Below are 22,645 nucleotides of genomic sequence, written 5' to 3'. Positions count from 1 at the left end.
GGGTGGTTGTGCTTCTATTCTACTTAGTGGGGCGGGTTGTGTCAGCATTACTTGTGTGGGTTCTCTTACTATTCACTTGTTGTATTTCTTTGGTGGTGAGAGAGGTTGAGGGTGGCTTAGGGTGTGGTTGGTTGTCACTGGTTGGCTGTAGTGAGAGTTGTTTTTGTGTGTGAGCGGGGTGTGAGTGTGGAATTTGGAATCGGGTTAGCCAGATTGATTTGTATGCTCCCGGCGGAATCTTGATGTCTTGTCGGGCTGCGTATACACACCCCCTATAGAACCTGCCCCCCGAATCTTTAACGTGAGGTCTAAACTAAAGCCTGCAGCCTATAGTGGCCAGTTCCGTCCTCAAGGTAGGCATTAAAAGCCTGTCTCCAGCGGTTTACAGAAGGGATAATGAGAGGCACCTCGATGGGGAGGGAGGATTGGGGCCTGCAGACTTAGCACCAGTGGCGTAGCGTGGGGGGTGCAGGGGGGGCCAGCCGCACCGGGCGCAACATCTGGGGGTTAGGGTTAGGGGACGCAATTCCACAGGTTAAGGGGGCAAATCCACGGGTTAGGGGGTGCAAATTACTTGCCTTGCCCCGGGTGCTGACAACCCACGCTACGCCACTGCTTAGCACCCAGCAGATACAAAGCAGGGTGCTCAAGTGATGGGGGAAATCTCTCTCTCTCTCTCTCTTTCCCATTCACAGTCAACCAAGACATTGCCAACAGACTGCATAAGAAATATGGGCGTAGAAATAGACGGAGACGGAGAGACACCCACGCATTTTCTTTCTTTCTCTCTTCCCCATCCCTAAAGCCCCCCCGGGGGGGAACTGGGGGGGGATTCCTCAGCCCCACCCCCACCCCACCCCGTTTCCAAGCGAAGCTGAAATAAAAGAGGCAGAGGGAGCCTTGTGTGTGTTTTTATTATTATTATTATTTCTGATTAAAGAGGAATTCATTTCATCTCTCTGCCTCCTGCCAGGGGCTGAGGTGCCGCCATTGAGGTTAACGGTGCGGAAGAATACAAAAAAATTTCATTGAGGAGGATTATAAAAGTTACTAGCTGGAACATTAACAGAAGAGTAACTTGTAAAAAATGCAATATTACAATATTCACAAGGACGGTAGAGCGTGGTAAAGCTATAAAATTCAACATTAAAATCTTCTACGGCCTAGATAACCTAGTTAACAAACATTGTGCTGGAACTACTTTTTTGCGGGGACGTGGCGGCCGCTGCTCCTGCCTGAAGGGTGTGAAGTCCAGGGGCCACCTGGCACGTGGGGAGGAGATCGGGAGAGACGCTCGGCTGTGCGGCTCCCTCCGCAGTGCGGCGCCTGGGGATGGAACGCAGGTCTCTAACTTGGACAAGGGAGGCGCCGGGAGGGTTCCAGATCAAAGGAGGGCGGCGCGGAGTTCTGGAGCGTAGGGTCGCGAGGACATTCGGAATCCAGAAAAATCTAGAGTGCTCTGAGGTTCCCCCTGCGGCCGAACACCTCCCTCCCGCCGAAGATCAGACAGATTTCCTTAGCAGCGCCGTAAAGTCTTGCAGTTCTGGATTCCGATCCATTGCTTCGCAATTCATCTGGGGCTAAAACCAAGAGCGGCTCTGGAGGAGAGCGGAATTGCTTTCCAAAGCGGCGTGAAAGTAGTACATCAATGGGCGGGGAGTTCCGCAGATCTCTCTCGCCTTTCCAGCGTAAAAAGGCCGCAATATGAGGAGTCCTGCCGAACAGGTCCAGAGACTCTTCGTTAAAAGAGAAAAGGAAAGAAATTATGTTAAAAAAACCCCACCTTGCTCCATCGTAGAGAGGGGCGCGCGCCTCTCATCACAGCGACGTGGAGGGGACGCGCACAACCCGCAGGTGCCCCCAAGGTAGCGTGAAATTGTGGGGATCAGGGGTGTCAACTTGAATAAAATATTGGGACCGTAGGTCACGCCCAGCCCCTCATAATCGATCAAAAGACGCAACACACATGCTATTTGAATGAAAATGCCAGTCAATTTTGGGGTGGCAGGTCCCCTCAAATATTTGGGGGGGCGAAGGGACCTCAGCACATAGGAGTTGCCTCCTACGGTGGAGATAAAGAGGTGACTGGGAAGCTTCTGGAAGGTTTCCATCACCAGCCCCACACATTTCCTTTTCCCTTGGCCTAGAGAGGATGCATACGGTAAGTTACAAGAGACAACCCTACACACTGCTGTTTTCTGCATGTTCTCCTCGTTCACTTGGATTTTTGTTTTTTTAAGTACAGTTTTCCGGCCTGGGGTGACTTGGGGGGCTAAAGGAGATGGGCTGGAGGGGAGGAGAAACCTGGTTCCAACAGGGAGGGGGTCATGTTGTGGGGAGGGGATGGGAAAGGCTATTAAGTCAGATCGCTCACAATATATCAGCTTCTGTTGCTTTAGCAACAGATGCAGGCTTTGAACCTGCGCAGAATCCTCCTTCAGGAGAGGCCAAAATTGGGTTCCAGCCGAACGCTGGCAAGACTAGAGAATGGTGTGTGTTTTGTGCATTGTACGAAGTCAGAGAAATCAGCGAGCCTTCTTCCGCCGTCAGCCTCTTGGAAGTGTGATCCTGAGAAATGGGTGGGGTCAGTGGCGTAGCGTGAGGGGTGCAGGGGGGGCCGGCCGCACCGGGCGCAACATCTGGGGGTTAGGGGGCGCAAATCCACGGGTTAGGGGGCGCAGGGTGCTGACAACCCACGCTACGCCACTGGGTGGGGTGCGCAGAGGTCCGATGCTGGCGTGCGGACTTCTGCTCTCCAGGGCCTGCCCAAGAAGAAAGCAGACGCGATTTGCGCGCATCTTAATGAGCTCGCGTTTGCACGGGTATAAAGTCCCGTTCACACGTTCACATTTTCCCTACACTGGATGATGGAACCGTGGAGTTTCCTTTCTGGACTCACACGCGTTGGTTGGCTGCGAGGCTCATCAAGGAATCTCTCGAAGGAGCCTGCAGCGCGCGTGTATGTTTCACCGGGAGTAGGCAACGTGTGGACTCCAGTTGTCCTGCCATTGGCGCGGGTTGATGTCGCTTCCTCTAAGATTCACCGCATTTGGTGCCCCTTTGTGGCTAAATGGGTGGGTTCAAAGTAGCGCACTTGGCGCTCTCCCAAGCACTGCCAGTCAAAGTCGGAGTAGCAAACTTAGGTCCCAGGACGCCTTGGCTATGGGGATAGCTACAGAGAACTCTTCCAGCGCAGATGAGCACGGTCTAGCTACATGTGTGTCGACCTACATACGAGCCATGGGATGGCAAAGAGGATGTGTGTATTCTGGATTGACTGTCAAGTCATTCCGAAGTGGAAAACTAAGACAAATATGTGATGTGCAATTCTACCGTCCCTTCCTTCGAGAGAGGGACTTGCCTGGTCGGTGTATGCTATTCTTAAACTCTCTCCAAAAATCCAGTCTGCTCAACTGTTATTCACACACACACACTCGGGGGATAATAACTTAGCAACACCACCCATTGTCCAGCTTCACTTTCAATGGATGACCCCCTTGTTGCAGGGGGAGTGGGGGCCGTGGAGAGAGACCTTGCTTAGTCCGAGCCTGCAAATTTGTGGCAAGCAGCCTTCTTTTATTCCCCCCGATTCCTCGCAGAAAATGCTGGGACGTGAAAACTGTATAATTTGTTGCAGATCTACGGGTGATGTACCTTCCCATTCCAAGTCGCCCAAATAAGAAGGTGATTGGAGACGGGAGATGGGAGAGGGCTTTGCCCTCAGTTCCCAGGATTTACTACTGCGCATGGGCTTAGAGGGGGGAAATATTGGGCAGCACTAAACGGTTACTTGAAAGTAAGCTACGTTGGCACCTGGGAAATGGTTCCGAAAACAATAAGCTGGGACTTAGTGCCTCGAATTCAGGCATGCAGCGTACCAGCCTGACCGCCTATAACCTTTGCGTCAGAGGAAACCTAGTTATCTTGCGAAGTGTGGCTGCTTCTTTGTGTGTATGTGTGACGGGAGGGGGGGTGCGCGGAGGGAGAGAGAAATCTATTTTTTCCATACTATTATTTCCGTGTCCTCCTCTTCTTCATCTTCATCTTCCGTTTCTGTATCAGGAATCAGGAAAGGGGTTAAGGGAGAGAGGAGGAGGGTGGAAGAGACAGAGAGGGAGAGGGAGAGAGAATCTCTTTTAGCTGCTCCGAAGTGCGATTCAGTTCCCCAGGGAGTTGGCAGACAGTTTGTGGAGACGTTACTCCAGATTTTCAGACTATGATAAATATGATAATTTGTATAAAATTTGAATGGGTTCTTGTTTTCAGGGAGAATGCCTCCGATGATGAATGTTCCTGATTTTCAGATAGATGGCTGATAAAAAGTGTATTGAATTGTTGAAAGCGATTTTAATTTTAATTCTCTACCTGCAGATGTCTAATAATAATAATGTCTCCTAATAAAATAGGAAGGTGTCAGTTTAAGCAGCGGTATCGCGCTTGACTTCCCCCTTCCTGTCCCCACACTGTGACAACATTAACCTCTTCTTATAAAAAAAGCACATAAAATTATTATAATTACAGAGTTATTAATTTTAAAAAGAGGGTTAGCAGGATTTTTATGATTATTAATAGAGCTCACACATCTTACCCCTGGAAGTAAATCCCAAGCGCTAAGACTGTTATTGGATCGGAATCGCCTCTGGAGCTTCAGTTTGGACATTTGAAACAAAAAGGAAACGGGGAGGGCGCAGATTAAGCCGTAACTTTCCCCCCTCCCTTGAACTTATTTAAAAGCCACGGGTTTTAGAGGGTGCCGCCATAGGATGGGAAACGTTCACACGCCTCCGAATTCTTAAAAATACCTATCTGACGCGGGAGGGGGGGGAGGCGACTTCAGTTGGGGGGGGACCCATTCAGCAACACAAATCTGCCCCGGGGGAAGCGAACTGGGACTTCTCTCTACACTGCCTTCCGCTGCCTATTTAACACCCCTGATTTGGGGGGGGGGGAGGCTCGCCGTTGTGCTTTCAGACCACAACTGACCACACGGCGGGCGACTAGTAGCGCTTCAAGCTTGGCTGCGAATTGACCTCGGGTTATGTCCAACTCATCCGAAGCATAAACCGGTTTGCATCCATGTTGACAAAGCACTGGGGTGGGAGGAGTGGGGACTCAATCCTTTTTATTTTTATTTCCCTCGCCCGCACCGCGACTGAACGAGGCCAACACGAATCCACGCGCACAGGTGCGCGCGCGCGCACAGGGTGTCAAGCAAAACCTCTCCCGGCCTTCATCCTTTTGCAACCGCGCGCTAAAGCTCGCTGACTCGGAAGCCAAGTGTTTCCTGGGTGCTGTAAGACTTAACTTCCTCGCAAGCGGCCCTTAGGCTCGGAGCCTTCGGAGAATCGACGTGGGGCCGCCAAATTAATACTTGGCTGTGAAGGAAACAGTCTTCAAAAGGAAACGGGCGGGGGACTCTGGGGCTGCGATGAGAAAGTCGTTCTAGATTTGCAACCAACTTTAGGGGAAGAGGCCGGGGCTGGGGAATCGTGGGCTCCGAGTTCTTGCGCGCCAAACCACTAGGCGCTGTGCAAACGTCTGAAAAGACAAGGCAGGTCAGAGAGGGAAGCGATGGGAATTAGACGGTAAAGAGGGTCGATCAGGAAAGTACAGACAGAGAGGGAGTCTTCCCAAGGAGTCTGAAGGAACCTGCCCGAACTGCTTCAGTCTGTCGGACAGCAAAGAGTCTTTGTGGGTTGGCTGTGGCCCGACCGCTTGGGAACTAGAGTCAGTTTTGGTCGGTGAAAGGTCAGGAAAGCCTGAAAAGAAGATGAGCCGCGGTGCAACTTCCACAAGGGCAAAAGCCGAGCAAGAAACGACGGCGCTCGGGGGTTTTCACGCAAAAAAAGCAAGCGAGTGGGTGACTCACCTCTGCTCACCAGAGAGCATATTAGGGTGGATGGAGGGCGCATTGCACGCCTGCCCAGAACAACTGCTAAATAGCCATAGAGGCTGACTAGTATGCAAAAAGGCGATCGTGTGATGTTTGCGTGTGTGTCTCTGCTTTTTAGGCAGGTACCAAACCTGGATGAAGACATATGGCGTGGAATCCCAACCGCCTGATCTTAAAGGCATTGGGCTAACATCTACACTTTGGGGACGCACTTCCGAGTATACAAGCCTAAAATCGGACCTGATTTTGACTCTCTTAACGCCTTTGCTTCCTATGTTCAGCCAGAGGCCTAAATGTACGGGGGATATCGCCTTTTGCAGGTTGACAGGCGTCTGCAGCACGTCCAGGCGTTGAAATAAGAAGGGGGACTTTGGCACGGATTGTTTTTAATCCCCTTTTCTGCTATAGAGTCAGTATCTGAGATTACAGGATTGTCCGAGGCTTTACTGAGCGTGCAGCCAGTTTTGGCCACAGACACGAAGTCGGACCACCCCCATTTGTTGCACACGCAAAAAGGAAGGAAACGGGGGCTGGGACCAAGGGGGGTTTTCCGGGCCCTTTCCTCGCATTTTCTTGGAGAGAGAGGTTCCTAGCGTTTTCAGAATGGGTTGGAAGGAGGAATGGGTAACCCATCTCTTACATGAACGTACCGGCGCGGTGGAGCAACACTTGGCCCCTTTGCAAATAATAATAATAATAATAATAATAATAATAATAATAATAATAATAATAGAGTGCGGGCGTTTTTCGGACTAGAGAGTTGGAGAGGAGGAGCCCGCCGCCCCGCTCCGATTCTTCCAAGAAATAGGACGAACCTTAGCCTCCAAGAACTCTCCTCCCACAGCCCTGGAACATTCACTTTTCAATTCCGAGAGGGGCGCGTGGCTCGGAGAGTTTAAAAGGATCCGGAAGCGGTTTAGGCTTCCTCCACCCCCTCCTCCTCTCCATCTCCCCGGCCTGGATTCCACAACTAATCCTCTCTTGCCCGCAAAGGTTTTAGCCGGACTTTGGCGAGCCGCCCGCGGGTCAGACAGCTCCTTCCAGCTCTCCTCTCTCTCGGAGGAGGGATGCGAGGCTCCGCGCCTCCTGTCCTTGAGGACTCAGTTTCCTCGCTTGCAAATCGACCGAACGGATCCGCTGCGTCCTTGCGCACAAAGTCTGCGCACTTATTCGGGGGAAAGTCCTGTTGAACTTCGTGAGAGACAGACTCGCACAAGAAATTGTTAAGAGGGGCGGGGAGCTCGGTTGCCAACACATCCTGTTACCAGCCCCCGAGTCATCTTCATCATGTGGGGCTGGGCTGGGGGGCGAGGAAGCGGATTTTGACCCGACCAAAAAAATCTCACCACAACAGCAGCAAAGAGAGCGGCGGGGAAGCAGAATCATTATTTATGCACACAATGGGTGGCAGTCACCTAAATTTTACTCAGAGTTGACCCACTGAAATTAATGAACTTTGCTAATTTAGGTCCACTAGTTTCCGTGAGAGTACTCCCAGTGAAGTCACTCAATATTTCTTTTTTCTGTCAAACTTTAGCAGTTCTTCCAAGGTGGGCACCTGCTTCAAATAACATCTTGGAGATTTTCAAACTGCACTAAAACTGCAGCTGGCCTCTCCCGCCTTTGCCAGGAAACAGAAGGGTCTTTTATAATCCTGGCGAATGCAGCAAACAGTTCTGATCCCCCACGGATTTCAAGGGCAGGAGTCGCTGGACTTTCAGATGGATTTCGGCCTGATCTACTTTAACCCAGGAAAGCCACCAAAAGACACAGAGAGAGAGACTTTCAGGGAGAGCCACCCTGTCCCTTTATGCTGGGATAGGAACCAGTCGAAAAGCAGATCAACCCTTTAATTTAGGCCAGGGTTAGAGAGGTACGCGTTTTCAAGGCCAGGTCCTGAACTACATATATAAAAAAAGCAAGAAGGAAGATCAGGCCATTTGAGTGTGTACAAAATAATTTCCTCTCGCTGGTGCGCAATTCCGACCGCCGCGTCCCCATCCAATACTAGGATCTGGGGTTGAAAGGGGAAGGATTTGCGAGGATAAATAAGAGCAAATGAACCCCCAACAATTCTCCGTTTAGAAATGAAGGGAAACTAAACTAAGTTTATTTGTGCCCGGCTGCCAGAAGAAGCCCAGGAGGAGAAGGGAGAGAAAGGGGAGGCGCTATCTCCTTGGAAGAGAGATTTGGGGCGCGGAGTGAGCACGGGCATTCTGGATCGTGTCCCGGGAGCAGATCTCGGCTGGGCGGTTGGGGGGGGGCGAAATCCCTGGTCCGTTTCCTGTTCTCACATCCAGACAGAAAGTGAACGAGAAGTAGAGGGAGGGATGGGGGTTCGCCTGCCGCCTCCTCGCTGGCTCTAGGGAAAACAACCCGACGGCGCTTCGTCTCTGCGAGATCTGCTTTCAGGCTGAAGTGGCCCTATGGGAGAAGAGAGTGAGATGCAGAAGCCCAGCAGGGAAAAGATAAGAGCTGCTAGGAGGGAGGTGGCTTCTGTCCCCGTAACCTCCGCAGGTCAGAACCCCGAAGGAAGAAGGAAGTACCTTTTTTGAGCCTTAGCAGGACTTCTGAAAGGGCTGGGCGAGATCAAAACATACGTAGTGGTGATGGGAAAATCATATTAGCAATAATAAGACGAGCTCTGCCCATATAACATATACGGTAGTCATAGGTGCCAACTTGAATAAAATATTGGAGAGGACAGGTAATTACGCACCGCGTAATTGTTCACAAGATGCGTCCCACGCACACCATTTGAATGAACTTGGGGGCAGCCCCCCAAAAAACCATTTTAGTGAGTGGGGGCACGGGCCTAGCCAGGGGGTGCAGAGGGCAGCTTTCCCCCCCCCATCAAGTAGGTAAATAAAAATACAGTGGTAGCTCGGGTTAAGAACTTAATTCGTTCCGGAGATCCGTTCTTAACCTGAAACTGTTCTTAACCTGAAGCACCACTTTAGCTAATGGGGCCTCCCGCTGCTGCCGCGCCGCCGGAACACGATTTCTGTTCTCATCCTGAAACAAAGTTCTTAACCCGAGGTACTATTTCTGGGTTAGCGGAGTCTGTTACCTGAAGCGTCTGTATCTCGAGGGACCACGGTACTTAACTAACTGACCAATTGCGTCGCAGATAACTCACTTCTGCCCCCTAGCATAAAGCCTGCCCCCCCCCCCCAAAAAAAAAATACTAGCTACGTCCGTAGGTGGGGGCCACAGGGACCTCGACCACTAGGAGGAGACTCCGATGATGGCAGTGGTGGAAGTAGTAATACGAGCCCTGCCCCCTTCGACGACTAGGAAGCCCGCTCCCTATGCGAGAGGAGAACCACCTCAGTCCCGGAGAAGTAGCGAAAGGCCAAAGCGGAAGAAGTCGGAGACCTGACTGGCTGATAGGAAACACAGCTCTGTGAGACTGTGGTGGTGCGTGGAAAAATCACGCACGGACCCTGCGGCACCTCGGGGACCACGCGAGCAGATCGTGGGAGAAGCTCTGGCACCTCAGTCCGGGTGATGGGCGCCCACGTTTTGTGGAAGCACCCAGAGCCAGTGTCACCACGCGAGGGTGAGGGAATTGCCAGGATGATTTGTATCTGGAGGCTGAAGTTTTGAATCAGCAGCCCAGTTCACCCGGAATAGTCGAGTTTAAAGTTCTTTAGAGTTTCTCCTGAAGGCTTCTCAGCGCGTTCCTTCTACCCCTAAGCACACATCAAGATCTTTCATAGGCTAATATCTATTCCCCACATATTGAGGGTCTGCTTGTAGGTGGGGGAAGGAGTCTATTCCGCACTGTGGACTCTGAAATGGGAGCAGGGAACAGGGGCAGAGAGTGCGGTTCTTGTTGGAATTGATATTAGAGTTATTTTCAAGAGGGAACGGTGTAAACGCTTGTGCGCGCAGCAGGTATATATGACAGAAGCAGCTCGAGTCCAATCGAATAAACGGATAGAGGCCAACGATTCTCAGTTCTCTTGCTCCTGCTGAACACTCTGGGCCATAAGTCCACATAAACATATTTAGAGAAGTCACAGTGGTGCTAACACAATTCCAGTTCCAATACACACCCAGAACTGTTCTAAGCCGACTTCACTTTTACACAGCTTTGCTGCCATCCTGAGGTGCTCTGTCCTTCTTCTTTTTTTAAGAAGTTCAGAAAGTTGAAAACCTAGAGAAGAGTTGGATTTGAGTTAAATGTTAAATCTAAAATTGAGGCGGATAAGTTTTAACTTGAATTCAAGGATTCCACGTTTACAACCTGCCCGGGCATTGAGACTGCAACTGGAAAAAGTCAGGTCCCTTTTCGTGGTGGGCCCCTAGACTATGGAGCGCTTTGCTTTCCGGGGCGCAGATGACCGCTATGTTGCAGATTTTCGAATAGTTTAAAAAATACACCACCTTTTAAAGTATTAAATTAAAACGCGCCTTTTCCTAACTACAGCTTTTTCTTGTCCAATTGGTCTTTTAAATGATTGCTACTGTTGCTGCCTTTTTCAGATTTGGTTTTTTGTGTGTGCATACACACACAAACACACACACACACACAAACTTGTGGTGCTTTTATGATATTGTGAAGCACCTTGAGTGAGCCATGCCCCCCAAGAAATAGCATATCAATAAAGATACAATCACATAAAACGTATTTGATTGGGTATGTTAATCTGAGAAGAGCATTGTTGGCGGGGGGGTTGTCTTTATTATGTGTTTTGTGTTTTTATATTGTGTTTTTATGTTGTAACCTCCCTGAGACTTGCGGACATAGGGTGTCATACAAATAATAAAAATAAAAATAAAAATAATAGTTTTGACAACGCCACAGGTTTACTGAGTTCCAATAAGGTTCAGTTAGATTTACTCCAAAGTAAGTGTGCCGAGAATTACGGTAATCATTGGCAGATTAAGACAGCAGTCCCAAGTAAGTTAAGTCCCGTTGGACTCGGTGGGATTTACTATTAAGGAGGAGACATGTTCAGGATTACAAGGCGCATAAATCCTTTTCAATGCCGATTGCCTGGAATGGTCTTTTAATTTGACTGACCATTTCTCTCCAGTAGAGAGAATTTATTTGGGGGAAACCGCCTGCGTTGTGCAGGAAGGCAGTAAGAAAGGCGGCTGCCAGAACGGGAGCCCCTTTCCCGGGGAGAGGGGAGGCAGCTCCGATTTGTCACCCACCACAACTCAGTCCCTCCAGAGCCTTCCTAGCCAAGTCAAGGGTCTCCCTTGAAGGGTCAGCTGGTTTTCTGCCCGCCGACCCCTCTTAAAATCTGCTGTTACCAGTGACCTGTCGCGCAAGGTTCTCCTAAGGACCGTGAAGCGCTCTTGTCTTCTTCACACTATAAATTCTGTGGAAGAACAAGAATAGTGGTGATTTTCAAGTCCCGGTGGCGACGCGAAGAAAGAAACAAGAACGGGAAATGGAACCGAAGCCTTTATCTCTCTCCCTTTTGCCAACCCACGACCCCTCTGGTTTTCTCATTCGTGGTTACAGACTTGCGCTTTAAAAAAGTTTGGTTAATGTTTGTTAAGTTGCCGTCGTCATCTTCCTGCCTGCTGTCGAGCAAGCCCCTTCTCTCTCTCTCTCTCTCTCTCTCTCTCTCTCTCTCTCTCTCTCCGTTTCCTTTCTGGTCAACGGGACCATCTGCCAAACCCACGGCTCTCTCCGACTCTGGCATCCAGAGAGCACCCGCCAGTCGGGGAATCGAGGCAGGCGCCTTAAAAGGCGGGCTTTGAATTCAAGTTGCTCAGGATGCAACTCTCGCCCTTTCTTGCTTGCTTCTCTGTTTTATTTAGTGAAATATAAACACTTTAATAAACTCCCTAAAGAATACCAGCTTTCCTTTTTCCACATCCGCGGATTAAGAATCGGGCTTGAGGCTACAGCCCTCTGCGCGCTTGGCCTGGGGGCAAGTCCCACAAAACGGGGTAGGGGGTCTTACTCCCCAATAAACGGGTAAAGGATGGGGCTAGCTATGCTTGCCCTGTCTCCCGACGACTGGCCAAGAAAGCGCTCCTCCCTCCCTCTCCAAGCCCGAGGAGAAAGTTGTGGAGCTACTCTGGGTGGCGGACAGGTGAGCTGGGGGGTTGGCCAACCGACATCAGCTACTATGTGCAGTCAATGTTGTGGCGGGTAGGCTCGCGCGCGCACCCAGGTGGGGTTCACACGTGCTCACAAATGCAGCTAAGCCCGTGTCTTGAGCGCCACTTCTGAACACACGTTTAGATCGCGGCGGCTCAGGAAGGGAAGAAGGAAGACCAGGGAGCGCTGGAAATTGACGCAGTTCTCAAATGTGCGGGAACCAGATCATCACCATAGAATTGTTAAATTGGAAGAGATCCTGAGAATCACCTAGTCCAACCCCCTGCAGTGCAGGATCCTTGAGGTTTTCCTTCCCCGCCTAGTCCCGAAACCGGGTCATGACTACCTGGTGGGATACATCCTCATATTTGCTTTTTTTTTTTTTTTTTTTTTTTTTTTTTTTTTTTTGCTTAACTTTATTAGCTCTGCGCTGGCTCTTGTTCAGAGTTTTCATTTAAGCGAAACTCTCAAAAACCGACCAAAATTTTGAAAACGGCAAATGCGACCGGATAAGAATAAGATATAAAGCAGCGCTAAAAAGCAGACAGCTCACTCAAACCCGAATTCAACGGATATATATATATATATATATATATATATATATATATAAAGCACGGGATAATCAAATGCGCGGAAAAGGAGATTTTGGAGACAGGGCGCCACCGCGGAAAAGACCCTCTCGCCCAGTACCTCCCCACTGAACCGAGAAGGTGGGCTCCAGGCGGAGAGCCTCTGGGGGTGCAAAGCGCGGGCAGGCGCGCAGGTGCGCAGGCGTGTGGGACAATTTAAGTATACTGTAGTCCGATTTCCCAGTGCGTTTCAAACCTTCCATCCCTCAGTATATCTACATCACTTTCTCCGAGTGCTACTCTAACTACGCTAGAGAGCGAGCCTGAACGTGGCCACTCACAACCATTCCACTCCGCCTGTTAGCCCCACCCCTGATGATCCGGTTTTTCACCGAGACGGCGAGAAAAGCGGTTCTCAACTAATCCTGACTCCACCAGGAGGTTCTCTAATCCGCCTCGGGGGAGCGCTCGAGGCCTCCCTCCAACAAAGGGGGCTAGTAGCCCAAGCACTCCCGGTCCTGGCCCGTTATTGGGTTGTCTGACCGAGGCTGGCCCGCGCGCGTGGACCCCAAGCGCCTCCTTTCCACTCCGGTCTAAATGGTTTGCGGATCGGGCTATCAGGCTTCTGGCTCCGACTTCACTTCGCCCCCTCCGCGCTCCCTCTCTATGTTTACCTCCCGGCATTACCCGGTGGGACAGTAGACCCGTCCAACCACACCTCGCGCAATAGTCCCCTTTTCGGGACTTGTGGGTTACAAGTTGGAAATCGACCCGGATTCCTCCCAGAAAGAGGAAAAAGACGGGGGTGTCTGTGGCGGATCAAACCCCATTTTTTTAAAGGAGTGATGATGCCTGCTCACCTTTTCATTCCCCGCCCCCCTTCTCTCGCGTCTCGCGTTCCTCATTTCCCTGGGAACTTTTCTCCTCCGGAGTTAACTATTAACCGAGGCACAACGGGCAATTTTCTTGGGAATGTGAGCTATTTCCTTTACACTGCAGAGAGATGGGGCGAGTGATTAATAGCAGATATATATTTCAAAGAGATCGCCGATGTTTTATGTTGAGCAGAGGGGGCGGGGAGAGATGCCTCGCAAGAGGTCCCCGGAGAGATGCGTCTGTGCAAAAACGCGCAGGAAACCAACCCCAAATGACATTCTGCGTCTATATCTATCTTATCCATATGTTTTTAAAAGTTTAAACATTTCAATTAAGAGGAGTAATTTTCTACTTCGTCATTGCAGTTGAAATTACAGGAGTGTCGTGTGTATGATGGGTCGGAGTGGGGTTAGTTCCTATTTGTATAATGAAGAGGAATATTGGCTCCCCTGGAAGTCTCCAGCAAGTTGGATGGTTCCTACTGCGCTCACACCCGACGCCAGGCGCTGTTTATTCCATTTCCCGAAGCAGGGGCGCTCCTTTGCCTGCTTGGCTTTATTTCTCCGGCTGATCCCGGGCAAGGCAATTTTTTGGTCACTGCCTATTTGGCAATGAAGGGGTGAGCACTACCTGGTGCTTATAGGATCCGGAACAGGCACTGCCTGAAACGCAGAAGGAGCGGGATGTGAGCCAGCAAAATAACCCACCTCTTTCGAGGTGCTTTGCTCCTGCAGCCCGCGCAGGGTTAATTCCAAGCGGCGACTCTGAACGAGGGATGGCGCTGCGTTTGCGCTGCTCACTGAGCTTGGCAAACCAGCCACCCAAGCCGCGCAGCGCTCCCCCGACCTTGGTTTTCTGGGAGAATCCAAGTTCTCCAAAGGGGCCGATCCACAACAGAGTTGCGCAGACCGAGGTCGGAGCTCGAGAAATCCTGCTGAAAACCAAGGCGGCTGAAATGAATCGAGTTGTGGATCGGCTTCAGAACCTCGCAGGTCGATCCTAAGCGAGCCCCGCTTGGTTTAACTGGGTTGCGGGGGTATTTCCTCGCCACATCAGAGTAAGACTGCATAGGCTGTAGGGTGGCGCAGATGTTGGAGAGGTTGTCCTTCTTAGGATGGGACGCAAAGCCTCCCCAACCTCTTTCCACGAATCCCATCGTGGTGGTGCCCTACACGTCATCTGCTTCTCCTCTTCCTCTTTCAGTCTTTTTTTTTGGGGGGGTGTCCTCTATTTCAGTTTCTAGCCTTCCTTTCTCCCCCCCCCCTTGCCTCTTTCTTTCTGTTTCCCTCTGCGCCCTTTCTCCTCCCCCTTCCTCTTTCCTTCGACCCACTCCTTCTTTTTTGCGCCCCCCCCCCAAGACCACGACGGTGGCATATGAAGTTCTAAGTCTAACTGGCTGGTGTCAGGCAGTTCTCTTTCTCTCTCTCTCTCCCTCTCTCCCTCTAACTCCTAGGCAGCCTGGCGTGACGGATTAAACATCAACTAGTTAAATAAAAATTAATATCAAATGCTTCCTAACTTCTAATGTCATGTTGTTTATAACTAATGAACTGATTAGGGGATAAACACATCAGGAAGACGTTTCTGCTCCTCTGCTCTTCGCCAGAGCAGCTTCGAGAGGCAGCGCTCCCCCCACCAACCCACCAACCCACCCAATTGTCCCTGCCAGAGTTCTCTCTCCCCACATATAAAACGCCAGTGAGAGTGGCAGATGGGGAGGGGGACAAGCTGCTGTGGCGGGGGATGTGTGTTCCGAGGTGGGCTTGGGCGCTTAGCTGTGGACTCCAAGGACCTCTCTCGGGGAGGAAGGGGGTGGTGTTTATATTGCCAATCCTCTCCCTGGCAGAGATGCGCCCACAGACTGGGGGGGGGGGAGGAGAGAACCAGGGGAGAAGATCACCACTGTCAGGAGGCCAACTCATGCCTGCGCTTGTTTGAAAGTTCCTTTGGCGATGGGTCACTCAACAAACGGACATTCCTACAATTATTAACAAAGCGGTTCGGCTATATTCCATGTTTGCGTCCCGTCTCCCCACTCGATGCAAATGCCCCCCCCCAACTTGGCTTGTTGGTGGATGGTGGCACTGGAGGTGTCTTCTCGACCTCTTTCCCTTCGGTGTCCCCCCCCCACCTCCTCGCGCTCCCCCACCCCAAATTTGGCCCCTTGGCCCCCACCCCACCCCTCTTTCCCAGGAGCTCCTCATAGTTCCGGGAAAAAAACCCCCAGGCTTTTAAAACACTGTTTGTCCAGCCCGGCGTCGGTTTTGACAAGACCATAATAACAGGGGAAGCATTTTAAAACCAATTTAGCAAATGCAGAAATGTAATTTTAATGAAGAATCGATGAGCGAATGGTTCATTTTTCCTAGGGTACCTTGTTGGAGTTGAGAGACTTTCAATCAATGGGGGGCGGGGAGGCGGAGGGGGGAAAGGCGAGGAAGAATGGGCTCCCAGGCGCATCTGCTGCCGCCGCGCCGCGCCTGCTCTCGCAATCCTGAACTGGGGAAGGAAGAGACAGGATTTGTCCAACAAACAAGCTTCGGAGCGCCGGTGAAGCTGACCGGCCATGAGACCGCAAGGAGGGAGGGTCTCAGGGGCTCCAAGGGGGCCACGCCATGGGCGTAGCCCCGCTTTTTGTCAGGCGGGGCAGGCCTTTTGCTTGGGGGGGGGTACAGAACCTCAGCTAGCTATGTATATTTATGGATTTTTATTGATTTGCGGGGGGGGGCAGTGCAGCTGCCCCTACCCCCCTTGGCTACGCCCGTGGGCCACACTCTCTCCTTAGCGAGATTCCGAAGTACATAGGAGCCAACGCCTAGAGGCCGAGGGGTCTTCCGCCCCCGCCCCATAAAATCTTTGAGGGGGAGTCTGCGCTCCCCCTCCGCCCCAAGTTGATGGGCATTGCCATTCAAATGGTGTGCGTGCACCGCGTCATGTGGTCGAGGGGCTTACCTGCCCCCCCCCCATATTTTATTCAAGCTGGCACCACTGCCGACGGGGGTGGGGGACCCGAGTTCAAGATCTCGTCTGAATCCGACCTAGATTTATCTTGGCATTTCGGATGAGGGAGGAGATTTTAGATGGCTGACTGTGGTTGCCAGCTCATTGGGACCAATGGGTCTATAGGCGAGTCAGGGCAAGGCTCTAGCTGCCGTGTCCCACCCCCCATACCATACCGTCCTTAAAGTGGTTCTTGGGATCTTTAAACAATGGCAGCCAGCCCCCTGCCTCTCCGCGGCCGACAAAGTGAGTTGGCATCTTACTCTCTGGAGCTGGGCCTCACCACCCGCGGCGGCATAGCGGACTGATGATGCCCACCAAAACCCTTCGACCTGAGAGGCATTTTGGCAGCGATCCTCGGCCAGAGGCGCGCTCTCTCGCCACCATCGTGCAGGTAGCTGCTGGACCACGGAGGGGAAGTCCTTGATTACCCAAGGTTGGGTTTCTGTTGGCAGTGGCGTAGCGTGGGTTGTCAGCACCCGGGGCAAGGCAAGTAATTTGCGCCCCCTAACCCGTGGATTTGCGCCCCCTAACCCTAACCCCCAGATGTTGCGCCCGGTGCGGCCGGCCCCCCTGCACCCCCCCACGCTACGCCACTGTCTGTTGGGTTCTCCCTCCTTGGAGGTTTTCCAAGCAGAAGCTGGATAACAGGGTTTCTTTGCGCGCGGGGAGAGGGGGGGGTGAGGAGGACACGAAGGGCGGTTCTCCAACTCTGGATTTCCTGAACGGAGCAGGAGGGTTGGGCTGGATGACCCATAGGGCCCCCACCCCCCACTCCTCCCCAATGATCCTAAGGGATATCTGGGGAGGCTATCCAAAGGGGGTGCCTGTTAGCCAGACGGTCTTTGAAGGCAGCTCTGTATCGGGAAGTTTGTAATGTTTTATTATGTTTTTATATGTGATGGAAGCCAGGTGGGCCTAATAATAATAATAATAATAATAATAATAATAATAATAATAATAATAGGCAGGGTAGGGAAATGAGATTCCCATCGCCAAGCCTCAGCAACGACCCTCTGGGGGTCCCAGGCACTCTGTACATGCCCTCGCCCCTCTCCACTTGCGACCGGGCCCCGAGGGCTAGCGCAGAGGAGCGCCTCTTGTCATCTTAAGAACGCGAGACAAAGTGTGCTTGTGCTGGCAATTTTTCTCCCCTCCTTTTTTTAAGCTAGCTGAGGATCTGTGGAGCGGCATCTCCTTCTCCCAAGGTTTATTTATTTATTTTTTTAATTCCCCGGGAAGGGGGGGTTGAGTAGAGGGGCCCCTTCCCCCCCTCTCTTTCGTTCTTCCTCTCCTTCCCTCCCTTTCTCGTTCTCTCGTTATCTAAACCGTTTAGCTTTGGGTGGTTGCTCCCAGATCTCCAAAGTGGGGCGGGGGGGGGGGGTTAGCCGGCAAGACGGCCCAGCGAAGCGCTCGGCAGAGGAGCAGCTAACGCGAAAAGGCCGCGGCCGATCTGCTGGGCTGAGCCAAGCGGCCCAGGCAGGGAGACGCACCATTAGGCAAGGCAGGCATGGCTCACAGCTCCGGCGGGAGAGCAGGTAAAGGCAGGAGGGGGTGGGGGAAAGAGGCGGTTGGCTAGGGCCCCTGGGCCCCGCTGAATATTCACAAGGCAGGCAGGCAGGGATCTTTCCCCACCACACCAGCACCCCGGTGTCAGCAGCAGGTGAAGGGAACCCCCCCATCAGATATAGAGAGACTAGCTTGGCTCCAGGGAGCCTACAGGTATGCGGCGAGCCGCGTCTGAAACCTGTTACTGCGGAGCCTTCCCTTCGGCGGCCCCCGAGTGCAATCAGGACTTTTACCCAATGAAACGGTCCTTTGGAAACTTCCGCTTCCCTGGTTGGTTCCCTGGGCGCCGCTCTTCTCCAATTAACCCTTTTTTCACGACTTCCCTCCCAGCTGAAATTGGCGTGCGCTCCGTTTGAAAGGAAGGAATGAAGTTTTGGTGTCAAATGGGGAAATTTAAGCCAGTGTCGAAGGTTTTGGATTTGGGGCCAAACTGGCCCCAGTCTTGCTGTGGTCGCCTCGCCTGTGCGCGGGGTCTGCCAAACAGCAAACTACAAACTAATTTATGGAGCTCTCCTGCTGTTAATGTCCCGCGCAGGTGCTTTCGCCCCCTCCGTTGTGGATCTAGCTGTCCGGGGAGCGCAAGGCGTCCCCTTAAGAGTGGGGGTGGCGGTGGGGCTAAGTGAGTAGAGCTTTGGAAACTGAGGAGCTCACCCTATAGCTGCCACGTGTACACCCGGATTAAATCTTTGAAGAGCTTTCTGTGCCTTGGGGATGGTTGAGGGTTCACAAACCGATCTCCAAATGTTGCTTCAGTCTGATCCCTGCCTGGGCTCACAATCTGGGCTCCTGGTCCCGCAATCGCTGACACAGAGAGGCTTCAAGACTTATTGACTAATTATGAGTGAGGTGGGGGGGGCAGGAGTCTCTGCTGCTGGGCCATTGAAGTCCTGGCTGGACTCAACAGAACCAACCCAATTGAGTCTTTTAAAAGAAAACAAACCAGGAGTCTTTTAAAAGAAAAAGGTCTATTTTCGCTAGTTATTCTAACGAAGTTTCTCTAAATCTAGGAAGCACTTCTATAGAGAGAGATTCTGTAAACATATCCGGCAATATAAGGAAGATGAAATGCATCCAATTAAAACATGCAATATGCGTTAGGGAATCTATAACTGATGGCATGTGAGTTTGCGAAGGAGGCGATTTGTAGGGGAACCTCAAAATGAATGAACTTTTCTGGTTCGATGCGGGCCTTAGGATGCATGATCACTGATCAAATAAAGTCAGGAACACATCAAACACTTAATACGCGTTAAGTGTACTGCTGTGTATTAATCGTGTGTTTCACACCTGCCACATAGGAGAGAAGGCCCAGCCAATTTTCCAGTCTCCCACGCAATGATTCTCGGTAGAAAATCCCTCTTCTCCCTTCCCTCCCCCCGTTCGAAGTCCCCTCTGTTCCATTTCCCTTCTGTGTCTCTAAAAGATCTGCCCAAGTCCCTTTGCATCTGAGGTTTAAATAGGAAGATCAATAGAAAACAGTTGTAATGATCTAATTAATTATAGCAAAATTAAAAGCGAGTAGAAAATCAATCTCTGATGGTGTTGAAGATGGAATTAAATTGATAGTCCATCTGTTCACCTCCTAGACCGTATAAATTTGCAACCCAAGGACGGAGCTAATGGGATCAGGCTGCTCGAAATCTCCTCCTATCTCTCTCTCCCCCCCCCCGCCCCCGTTCTTACTCCTTCCTGAAGTTCAAACTTGCAGAATCAGAGCCTGCCACAACTTCTCCGCCAGACAGTTGCAAAATTAAACACAATATGAGGCCGTTCTGGGGCAGAGTCAAAGCAATAAGCAACAACAGCAGTGTGAAACTGGGAAACACTGGTGCAAACTGGGATTCTATCTCTCTCTCCTACCCTCCCTCTTCCTTCCGGTTTATCCAGATAGGCCACTTCGTATCCTATTATTGGCCGCAACTCCCTCTTCCCAAATTCCTAAACAACCACGTTGGTTCTAATGTTCCACCGGATCCTAAGCCCGCTGTTTTCGTATGCCACTTTTAGGGTAATCCATGGGGTTTGAACCAGCATGTAGCGGGTGGGTTGTGAGGCCTCGATATCCCCTTCCACACTACACAGCGGAGCTGCCTTTTTAAAAAGAGTGGCAGAATTAATCACAGTAATGAATTTGCACACTTGCTCGGAAGTAAAGCCCACGGAAGGGGATGGGGACTTCCGTTCGGGATCAGGCTGCGAAGCCATGCAATTCCGTACTGGTTGCACACACAGAAATCTGCCTAAATCCGAATATCGGCTTAATTAATGGGCCAAGTACCACCCAGGGAGGGGAGGTGGCGGAGGAACCCTAACAAATTGGCCTAAAACAATGGCACATCTAGGCAATCTCGAGGTGCGCGCGCGTGCAAACACGTGTATTCCCCTTACACACTCTCTTTGGAAATGGCATTCTCTATTCCACCCGAAGGCAGGGATTCCGTCCTTCCCAAGGCCGACCGCCCCCTCCCACGGATTTTAGCTAGACCTTCTCCCAAGAGGGGTCGCAGACTTTAGGGAAGGGGTGGTCAGGTGGTCACCGACTGCCCGCCCGCCCTCCGGATCCCCCTCTCACCCCACCCACCCCTAATACCTACCCTTCTTCCGGGGAGAGGCTTCCTCCACCAACCGAGTCGGCCCGGTAGGCCTTTTCGCCGTCCTTCCTCTCCCTTCCCGCAGCTAGAGCACCATCCGTTTTCCTAGGCTTTGCTTTGTTTCTCACGAACCAGGACTGAGAGCTAGGAAGAGAGAGAGACAGAAATCCCTCCTGTCGCCCCGCTGGTCCCTTTAAGAAAGCAGCCGGGCGAGGACTCTGGCTTGGGTAGCTTTGCTAAATCAGAACCCAAAAAAACAGCAAATCGCAACAGCAACCTTTGCAGCTTGCTAGTTCTCTTCTTCCTCGCTTTAACCCCCAACCCAACCCACCGCGCCGTTCCCCACCTCTCCAAACTCCCTGCAATTTGCCCTAGAAAGCATGGCAAGGAGGCAAAGACTGACGTCTGGGGAACTCCCCCCCCCCCCACTCCGGCTCCTTTAGGGATGAAAAATGGAATATTTTTTTGTATTGGGGGGGGCTGCAGAGCGCAGTGAAATTAACCGAACAGAAACTCTGCTTCTTCCCCCGGGTTTGGGGACGAGCAAAGTGCCGCGTAAGCCTTCGCGTAAAAACGCCAGCCCCGGTGGGTTTGCGGGGCCTTCCCGGTCCTGCGGTGTGCGTGTGTGGCGGGGGGTGTCCGCGGTCCCCTGTGCGGAGACAGCAGAGGCAAGAAGGAACGCGACTCCACGGTGTGGAAAAAGCAGACTTTGCTGGAGCTCTTGAGCTGGAGCCTCTGTCCTCTCCCCTTTTAAAAATCCTGCCCATTTTAGAAGTGGGGTAAACGAGATTTGCAACCCTCAAAGCCGTGATTGCTGTGTTGGTTCCCCTCGCGCTTTAGCGCAATGTTACCATTATCACCTAGGCCCAGAAGAAAACTCCTACATATACTGCTATATATATATATTTATTATATATATGTATATATTAAAATACCTCTTCCTTTGTCCTTTTCTGAACCCCACACAGAGACACACGCGCGCGCGAAGAGGGCAGGCAGGCGCCCCGGAGCTCTGCTAATCCGTTTTATTAACTAATATATTCAAAAGGATGGCTTGGCCTATGGCGAAAGGCTATTGCAGCCCTTCTTGTCGGTTGGGGCTTTTGCCTGGTCGGGCAAAAGGTGAGCTGTCGTGGGCCGCTCGGTCGCTCCCCCTCCACCCACCCCTCCGCCTGTGAAATACACGCACATTTTGACTGGATTATGCACTGAAAGTTAGAGCAGCGCCAGGACTCCTGAAATTAGAACCCGTTCGGGACTTTTCTCCGCTTCCTCCCCGCGAACTACCGCCGCCTTACCTGAAAATGTACGTGAAGGATTAGCGCAGGTGCCACGGGCTGCTTCTGAGCCGAAGAAGACGCGCGATCTTCTGAAAAGTTGGAGAAGTTTGTTGGCATGGTGGGCAGAGAGAAATCGTTGGAGGCTTATTCTCTCTCTCTCTCTAAGGGAAAAATGTGTCCAAAATTAACTAACCACCTCAGCAGCATCCAAGGGCGGCTATATTGAGAAAAGTTTGCAGAGAGGAAATCCTGAACTTCGCCGCCGCCGAGTGGAAAGGGCTGCAGCGAAATCCATTAGGTCAGGATCACACGCAGAGGAAAGACTGGCCAGCGGTGAGGGGTGGATTAGGGAGAGGCGTCTTTGCAAACCTCGGGGTCGGAGACATCGGGGAGGAAGCTTGGGTGGGCCGGGGAGAGAGGCGATGCTGGAAAGCCCCGGCCAGGCCGCAGTTCAAAGACTGGGGAGCCCCTTTTGCTCCTGCCTCTCTGGCCCCTTCGTTGCAGCATGGACCTCCCCCGCGAGCCCATCCCAGCCGGTGCCGGCTGAACGTGGAGCGGAGGAAGCCGAGTGTCTCCTCCTTTCCCTGCGTCCCGCAAGGCTCCCTTTCCTCCCTGCTGCTCACCTGGGGCTCCCTTCGCATCGCTTTGGGCTGGGGTCTTTTGGGGCTGTTTGTTCGGAACAACGAAAGGGGCTCTTTCTCTCTAAGAAGGTTTGGCTGCTCAGCTTTTGGAACCGTTCACAATTCTCATATGCCCTATTTAATGTTGCCCTTAAATGTTCAGTTTCTCCTCTCCTT

General features: G+C 51.8%; 1 long non-coding RNA gene across 1 annotated transcript; it reads right to left on the bottom strand.

The window, feature by feature from the left end:
* Nucleotides 1-1,595: 1,595 nt before the first annotated feature.
* LOC309532893 lies at nucleotides 1,596-22,645 on the bottom strand. Its single transcript, XR_014220057.1, has 3 exons — nucleotides 21,867-22,645; nucleotides 20,572-20,712; nucleotides 1,596-1,736 (listed from the first exon to the last, which is right to left on the bottom strand). It is a non-coding gene; the product is annotated as an uncharacterized lncRNA (long non-coding RNA).

Source organism: Podarcis vaucheri, assembly GCF_965113315.1.
Source record: "Podarcis vaucheri genome assembly, chromosome: 5".
In the NCBI taxonomy this organism is placed as follows: domain Eukaryota; kingdom Metazoa; phylum Chordata; class Lepidosauria; order Squamata; family Lacertidae; genus Podarcis; species Podarcis vaucheri.
Note: the sequence above shows the minus strand (reverse complement) of the source record. Positions and strands in the feature narration are given on the sequence as shown.